We start from the raw sequence: 9,522 nt of genomic DNA on the forward strand, positions 1-9,522 counted from the left end.
TGTAAGATTAATTGGAGGAAGTAGTCTATAGTTTATAATGGAAGTTTTAAAGTGTTAAGGGATTCTAATAGTGTCCATATGTTTTTTAGGCAAAAGGGCACTGTGGTTGAGTTTAAGTTGTGACTATCTCAGCAAACAAAGTTATGAGTGTTACAATGCATAGTAGGTTGATTTGGTGCATTGCTAAAGGTGTAATGTGGAAATTGGTTGGGTGTGTTAGCTATTAAAGAAGGTACAATAAGATTACTTTATGGTTGTGGGAAGGTAGGGATTTAAGATATAATATTTAGTATAGAGAAGGGTTAGTAATAAGTGCAGTAGTCATAGTTCAAAATCACTAATTTAGAAGATTGTGTTGAGTTGTTAGTTAGGGAAGGTTTGAATCCTTAAGGATATAGAAGATGTCACCATATAGAATTGGGTATCCAAAGGGTAAGTTGGATTGTTAAGTGTGATACTTAGAAAGTACATAATCGAATATCTATATCAAGTAGTATTCACTGCTCCACTGTGGGACCACATTAAATGCATGCTTCTTGAGGCTTTCACAATTCTCACTATAGGCTTCATAGGTCTTCAGTTTTTTATGCAACTAGATTTCCATAATCTATTTCATTTGAGATTATTAGCTTTTAGTTTTGATTGTATTTATCCTTTTACATCAACTTTTAGAATTGTAGTGATGATCCATATCAAAAATGTAAAACAATACAATTTCTATCCACCCATACATTTAAACTAGATAATTATTTATAAATAAATAAAAAATTATAAGTATTTGATTAAATTTTATTATGTTATACTTTAGTAGCATGCGAGTATATTTATTTTAGTTAAAATTGTTATCATTTTAATAAAAGAAAATCATAAAAATGCAATTTTTATTTTACAATAATGATCTTAATTAAAATAAAATAATATTATAATATTTAGTATGGACAAAACTTGAAAAAAAAAATTGCAAAAGCATTTCAACAATATCATATTATTCGCATTTTTTGCATCTAATTTTTAAAATTTTGGTTATGATGACTTTGTTACATACCAAATCTTACATGTCTTGGCTTCCATTAAATATTCTTAGACACAGTTGGGTGAGTAGTTGCTGGCATTGGCTACTCAACATAAGAAGGGCTATGATATGACAAAGAAGGTTATAGAGGGGTTTCAGATCCCTACTTTAAGATAGAATTTTAATAATTATTATATAATACAGTGTTACCAAATAAATAATGATAATAAATTTATATTAAACCTAATACTAAAATATTAAAAATAGGAAATTAGTATTATTTAGTGTATATTATCAATGAAATAATATTTAATATGATATTTTTAATAATTAGAAAATAATAAAATTACAATGAATATATAAACAAATAAAATTAAATATAAGATATTATATTATAGAGAGTATGTTAAATTTCTAAATAGAATTTAATAATAAATAATAATAAACACAAATAAGTAAGTAAATAGATAATATAACATAGAATAATATAAATTAACTAAATCTAATGAAAAGTCAAGAGATATTTAACAAACAGACATAGCACCTTAAAATTAAGATATAAAAGAGAGGAGATTTTATTTTATAGAGGAGAAAAATGAGGAGGTGAAGATATAAGTTCAAAAGGAAAAAAAGAAAATGAAAGTAATTTGAAGAAAATAACGAAGTGACTTTCTAAAAAGGTATCAATGATATTGAAAGGATGTGAACCTTGGAAAGGATCATAATTATAAATAGTTGTGACTCTTCACAAATGTTGTAATTAAAAAGTGTTGGGACTTTTCCAAACAATTTTAGTTATAAAGTGTTGTGACTTTTCAAATGATTTGTATTATAAAAGTTTGTCACTTTTGGAAAAGAAGAAACAAAAAAGAATATTTTATCATTTCCTTATAATTAGAAAAGAAAGAATTTTAGAAAGTAAATATAGAGTTGAGATAATCTATAAGGACTAAGGCTAACTAATGATAGAGACACATGGACGAAGCAAAGAGGAAGGTAAGAAAAAGTATGTTTATGGATCATATTTATTTAGTTATGTTTATAAATTTATTTATAGTGATGAATCATACTTGTGGATAATTTATGCATATACATATGTATATGTAAACATGTAATTTGAAATGGATAATACATTAACTTAATGGTTAATGGTTTAAGGTGAAGAGAGTCCTTTTTTAGGGAAGAAAGTGATCTTAATATGGTTAATAGATTAAGATCAAGAGAGCCTCTTTGGGAAGAGAGTGATCTTAATGTGGTTAATAGCTTAAGATCAAGATGTCCCTTTGGGATGAGGGGTATCTTAATATGGTTATAAGGCTTGAATATTTTGTAGATGTTAACATATGCATATGTGTCAAGGGTCTTGGATAGAGAGTGTCTCTTCTAGGAAGGACCGTAAAGGGAGCACTTCATAGAAGATAGAGAAGTAATCAAGGATCGAAGGATCCTCAAGAGGTTTATTGATCCCAATATGGAGATGTCTTTGAGGTTGGGTTAGGAAAGAGGGTAGAATAGTGAAATATATTTTATATAAATTATAACATTGGTTTTGCAGGTATTCTTGTCCTGGCTAGTGGAGACATTACAAGGGATCTTGGATGAGTTGAAGGAAAGGACATTGACGAACGTAGAGAAGAAGTCATGGGAGGGAAGAGAGTCTATAGTTGGTGACTAAAATTTATCTGGCTTTTTCTAGACCCCTCCAATAGGCCACTTTATTGGGGTATCTTTAGGAGGTAAGAAAATAATAGTCTTGATTCTTATTTGGTTCATGTGTGCTAGAGGATGATGGTTGCCAACTACTTGGTGTTAGGTGTTTGGTTGGAGGAAGTAGTCTATAGTTTATAATGGAAGTATTAAAGTGTTAAGGGATTATAACAGTGTCCATGTGCTTTTTAGGCAAAGGGGAAATGTGGTTGAGTTCAAGTTGTGAGTATCTCAACAAACAAAGGTATGATTGTCACAATGGATAGTAGGTTGATTTGGTGCATTGCTAAAGGTGTAATGTGGAAATTGGTTGGATGTGTTAGCTATTAAATAAAGTACAACAAGATTACTTTATGGTTATGGGAAGTTAGGGCTTTAAGATACAAGATTCAGTATAGACAAGGATCAATAATAAGTGGGGAAGTCATAGTTCAAATTCACTAATTTAGAAGATTGTGTTGAGTGGTTAGTTGGGGCAAGTTTGAATCCTTAACGATATAGAAGATGCCACCATATAGATTTGGGTATCCAAAGGGTAAGTTAGATTTTTAAGTGTAATCAAAGAGTGTTAAGAGTATTGTCATAGAAGGAGGATTTGTAATTAGTCAACGTTGGGACTATAAATCAATCATGGGAAGTGTTTGCAATAAAATGTTGGGGGGTAAACCCACAATAATGGGTTCCACTTTTGTGGGATGAAGGAAATTTTAAAAAATGGCAAAATCTGCATATCAGATTTACCATATGTTCGCGCAAATATTCAAGTTATGTTCGTGCGAACACAATTATAATATATGTTCATGCGAACACATTTGATATATATGGGGAATGTTCACATGAACATACCCCACTAATATGTAAACCATTTTCTCCATTTTACTATTTGTTTGCATGGTAAACTTAGCCCCATAGGTTCACACAAACATATGTTCGTACGAACACAGTGTTCACGTGAACATGTGATTTTAGAAATTTTTGACCCTCTTTTTTGGAAAAAAAATATAATTGGCTCTTTTGATGCCAAAAATTGAAAATGAATGATCTCCTATTGTAAAATAAAAAATACCAATTTTTGCTACTCGGAGCAAGCTTTCCAACGACTATAATTGTAATACATACTATATTCATTAAGACTTTCAAATATGAGTTTAACTCATTATAGGTTCATTACCGATTGAACATCAACTGACTTTGACACTTCGGGAAAATTAGTAAATTAGGTCAAATTTTTTTTGAAAAATATCTAAGAAAAGGGTAATTGAGATAACTTTCTATTCAAAAAAAAATAGATTTATGATAAATTGAGTTCAAGTTATCTGTGTCAAAAGGAACGCATGTCTGAATTACGATTGGTGTCACTTCAAAACTTCATAAACTATACAATATTCAACCAAATTGAATCAAACCAAATACATCCTCTAGATATTGATGTTAAAAATCTAACGTCAAAAGAATTACCTCATTATCTTTTCTAGAAAAAAAGTTATGTGTGTCAAACAGACTTTCACTCTTTAAAAATATTGAATTTTAATATGTACCACTTTTCAGAGGAGAAGAAAAAATTGACTTAAATATTTTTTAAAAATAAAATAAAAAATATGGTTAGAAAGTAGGAACAGAGTACTAGAAAGCACTAGTTTACATCATCTTGAAATTATTCATAGTTTTAGAGATATAGTCACTCGAATCTAAGGTTTGTTTCAAAAATATTGATTTCAGTGTCAAAATTGGTAAAAAAGTGGAAACCATTATTGTGGGATCACCCTAGGATCATAGTTTTTTCATGAGTGGTTGACTATTGAGTGAAAATAAGAATGAAGGAAATTGAGGTAGATTTTGTGTGTACCAAGAGGTATAGTTGATGAAATAGGATACTGCTAAAAGAGATTATGTATATGATCAGTGAATGCCCGATTAGGAGTGAAGACCATGTAATTAGAGTAGAATATGTTTAGTGAGTTGTTGAATGGATTATGAGTGGTTTCTTATTATGGGAGTACATGTACTTTTTTTGGATAAGTCATAATGCTTGTGTTCATCTAGGAGAGGCCAAGAGATGATGTGTGAGTTATGTGATCAAGAGTATGCAATTTGGAGCTATGAAATAGAGGGATGTTATTTGGAATTCAAAAGTTGTGATCAAAGCTATGGATTACTAGGTTATGATTAGCAAAGGAGTCTTAAATAGTTGATCCTATCAAGGAAGACATTTTGATAGTGACTATAGTTCTGAGTGATGATGTGAGAATTTCTATCAACATAAAGGGAACATGTAGTATTCTAATGTAAGTGTGGAAGGTCCCATGATGCCTCTTTATCACTTTTTAGGGTATAGGACTAATCTAGCAATTTAGGTGGTTCAAATTGACTTTGATGGCCAATTTTAATTATTTTTATCAAAGAAAATATATGAATAGTTTTTTGAGGTACAGACGTATAAATTGTAAAATTTTCACATTAATGCTAAAGCAAATTTATAATATTTTAACATTGAATTAGTATGAATTTTATGCTTTGATGACTTTTCCTTATAAGATTATTCAATAAGGACAATGAAACTGAAGTGTCCTTTTTGCCCTTAAACATATTTCTCTTCACTTCCTCTAGATATTGATCCTTAAGATCTTTGTGTTGCTTCTCATCGTCCTCTTCCTTTCTTTTATCTTTTTTCACACCTCTCGTGTGTGACGTATATGTCTGGCCGTTAAAGATTTGATGGTAGAAGAATGACAATTCCTTATTTGCATTTTCTAGAAACTTGAGTTGTCGGTGCTTATAGACTTGACATCACATTTTTGTAATATTTAGATAAGATAGGAGATCCATTGGATCCATTGTGAGATTAGTAGTCGTAATAATTTGGAACTTTGAAACTAGGCTTTGTAGGTTATCAGTTTTAAGATAGTGCTCCATAATTTTGGGTACCATAGATTTATCACAAATTAGTAAGAGGTTTGTGAAGAAAACATTTTTTTCAAGGGCTTTTAGTTTAATAGGTATCATATTTTCCACCTAGCTATGTAATGCAAAGATTGGATCCCTACTAGTAAGAAGTTGAACAACTCCTTCCATTTGCACCATGTTGTGCTTACTTAACTTTTAAGGACCAACAAAGACTTCTTTGGCTCTACCACCTAATGAGATGAAACTTTTAGATCCATTAATAGGTAGGAACTTTGCATCCCACTAATTCTTTGGGAGCTCAAGCATTGACTTGAGCACATGATGTTTAATTATTGTTTGTAATTAATAAAGAGAAGTGTTTCCTTACCTTTGCCTAATGTTTTAATGGTAATCATATGCTCAAAACCATTACAAAGAAACTTGAGGGATGATCTATCCAACAACACACTGCAATCATTACTATAAGAGCTTGAAGCCTCTCTAACAGCAAAAGCAGCCAAGGCATTACGAGAATATTTTTTAATATTTTTCCTAGATGTCATATTTTTGACGAACCATTTGGATAGCTAGTTGTCACTTGCACAACATAGTTGTTGTAACTACGACAAGAACCGATGTATAAACATCACTTATATAGAGTAGCTATCGCATCCATGTCGTAATTGTGAAGACCGACTGGAAGCTTAAATCATCATAATTACAATGAAATATTGTTGCATTGTGACATCATGAACATGACCTCTTATCCCTTCCTTCTTCCAAGTTATGATAGTGTCAATCATCACTATTATGATGGATCCCCTCGTAGTCACAATTTGCAATGACCTACCATCTATGTGATTTAGTATGATATTTCTTTTGGTGAAATTAAGGAAGCTTCAAGCTCTATTTAGGATCCTAAGAATAGAAAATTTTAGGCTCTTTTTGTGAATTGGATGCAAATCATATTCATCTTTGTATTCTCTAATCTAATTGTGTTATTATATTTAAGATTGGATTCTAGTGTTATGTTATTGTATTGTTGATCAATATAATACACTAACTTTACATATTTAAATTTGAAATTATTTATTCTTTTGCTATTTTTAATTGCATAAAATTATATATTACATTCCTAGAAACTATTTGTGAAGAAACTGGAAAAGAAATATCCAAAGGTATATTATAGTAATATGAGAGTTGGTTTTGCAACCAACATGTAAATTTACTAAGAGATAAAATTGACAAAAGGTTTATTAAAATGATTCTTAGGATATTTCAAGAATCCCAAAAGTAGATGGACCAAATTGTACAGTCTCCATGAAAGAAAGAGTTGCAAAGGCACCTAAAAAATCAGTGGAAGGTAGAAGGGAAGAAGAGAGACCCTTACCACAAATATCTTCCTCAATAGTAGAGAGAGCATACAATAGAGTAAGGGGTGAATAAGTCAATGGTTCTAACTTAAAGATGAGGAGGAGAGGAGGGAAATGAAAGAAAAAGATATCATGTTTAGTAGTAGACCAGTTTACCCTCCTCTTTGGCCATATAAAGGAATAAGCATACTAAAGCCACATGACCCTCCTAGGAGGGAACCATATCCACCATCTCCCAGGACATCGCCACTTCCCCCTCTAGAGGAAATGAAGGAGAAGGAAGTTGAATCGAGAAAGGGTAAAGATCACAAATCCTTCCCAATTATAAAAGTGCCAACTGATAGTAACACTAATGAGGAGGATATCACAGTAATTTTTAAAGTAGATCAATAGGTTGGTAATCTACCCCATCCCATTGTATCCCTCCTAGATCTTACATCCTTGGAGATATAGGGTTAAGTCCATAGGTACATAAGAATGGATGCATGCGTAAAGTTTTTAAATGGTGCCAGATTTATTAAGTCTCCTTTTTAACAATTAATTATATTGTAGAAAAACATTGAAGAACACAAAAGGAGATTGGAGGAAAGTGATGCAGTATGAAGGTGGAGCAATCCCAAATTGCGATGTCCAACCTCACAACAAAATAATACATAAGTAATAACATCATTTTGAGAGAGATACAATGAAGAATCAAGTGAATATTCCACTTGGTAATTTGCACATGGGTTGTGAGGATTTCTTAGTTACAACCAATACAAAAATAAATAAATAAAATTAACATGTATCCAATCCAATCCTTCAGTTGGAAACTATAACCTTACTTGATGCTCTTGCCTTGATCTCTATCTCCTTGATACCTATTCATGATTACTAACTCTAAAGTTAAACATGAAACCACCATAGGTCAACATTGAAGATGTTAGATATCTCTATGAAAATATTTTAAAACAATTGGCCAAAAAATAAGGGCAAGAGAAAAGAGTCAGTCACTCCCCAAGTCTCATAAGTTCCTTTCCTAACCAAAGTATCTTTAAACACATGTTTCAAAACATATGAACCTTTCCTTGAAGCAACACAAAGGAAAAACCTTTAGGCAACAAGAGTCAAAGTTGAAGGAAGAGGGAGATTTGGTTTAGTTTATCCTTACTACACCAACATAACATAGGTTCGAGCTTGGGATCTGACAAAGTCCAACCACTAAAATTCTCTTCCTTGTTCTTTTTCTCCCCTCTCTGCAGAGAAATTGTTAATGGCAATATGAGGAACCCTTTTGAAGAAGGCCAATTTTAATCTCTTGCCAACCATCCTAAACCTCTACCTAGATAGTTCCCACCTGGGGTTTGTGAACTAGCTTCACCAATTAGAGACCATCCACATGGGGAGTCGCTAAGAGGTGGGGACCAACCTATATGTGAGATAAAATATGAAAATAATGTTAATGTTGCATGGGAACAAGGATTCTCTAAACATCATCAAGAAGAGCTCTGGTCACATTGATGGTTATGGGAAGTAGGAAGACCACAACAAATAGAAGCATCTTGGGAAACCCTAGAAACCGTACATAGGGCATTACCTTGATGCTAGATTAGCTCCTTTAGAAAGCCACTTCTAAAGGTGCCATATCGACTTGAACATGTATCTGTAACATCACATTATTACATCTACAATCTTTAGCAAAAATAGATACATGATTATCACTTATGACAAGTAAGGAAATCTCTATATTGTTATCTTTCTAAATAGAAAGTAAGATTTCCATTCTAAATGTATGCCAAAGCTACAAAAAAGGGTGAAGGGAATTTAATATTTTCTCCTATGAGTATCATGTGCTACGAAAATGTTTTTGATAAAAATAGAACAAAAAATCATGAATCCATACCCAATAATTTTGTCTCCTCTTGCAATACCAAATCAAGTTGAGAAAGGACTCTAAATATCCACAAAAAAGGCAAGGATCTGGAAAGAAGAAATGATAGAGTTGAGACCCAAAGGCAAGCCTTAAAAAAGAACACATCACATGAAAATGGGAAATATTTGGCTCTTTGATAAAAGATGAGACAATTTAAAAACCTCAATTATCAGGTACAATGTAGGGAGTGCAAATGTTTTCTCTAGTTTAAAGTGTTGATTCATGGGCAATCGAGGCACAAACCATCAATATCCTAATCAGGATTTGTAACTTTGAGAAGATGTCCAAGGAAATCATCAATAACCCCTCTACCAGTAGGCTTGAGATTCCTATCCTATGGAGAAATTCCATAGGTAAGATAGAAAGAAGTAGTTCGTAGGTCTGATGTTTGATGAACCAACCAAAGTTTGACTTGTAGATCCTCCCAAGTACAATGAGAGATTTTAGCCTTTATAAAGAGGTCCTTTGGGTAAGGATGACACACTTATGAAAGTGAAGATCATGCACACCTGAGACTCTTGCAAGAGGGGCCCCTTCAATATAGATCAATGAAGACCACCAGAGATTGTGCTTCCCAGGCTTGTTAAATGATTTTAGCCACAAATGAACCTTGAATTTGTTGTGACTCGTGCATG

Source organism: Cupressus sempervirens, chromosome 5 (genome assembly GCF_028749045.1).
Source record: "Cupressus sempervirens isolate cs-2001-9-10 chromosome 5, ASM2874904v1, whole genome shotgun sequence".
Taxonomy (NCBI): Eukaryota; Viridiplantae; Streptophyta; class Pinopsida; order Cupressales; family Cupressaceae; genus Cupressus; species Cupressus sempervirens.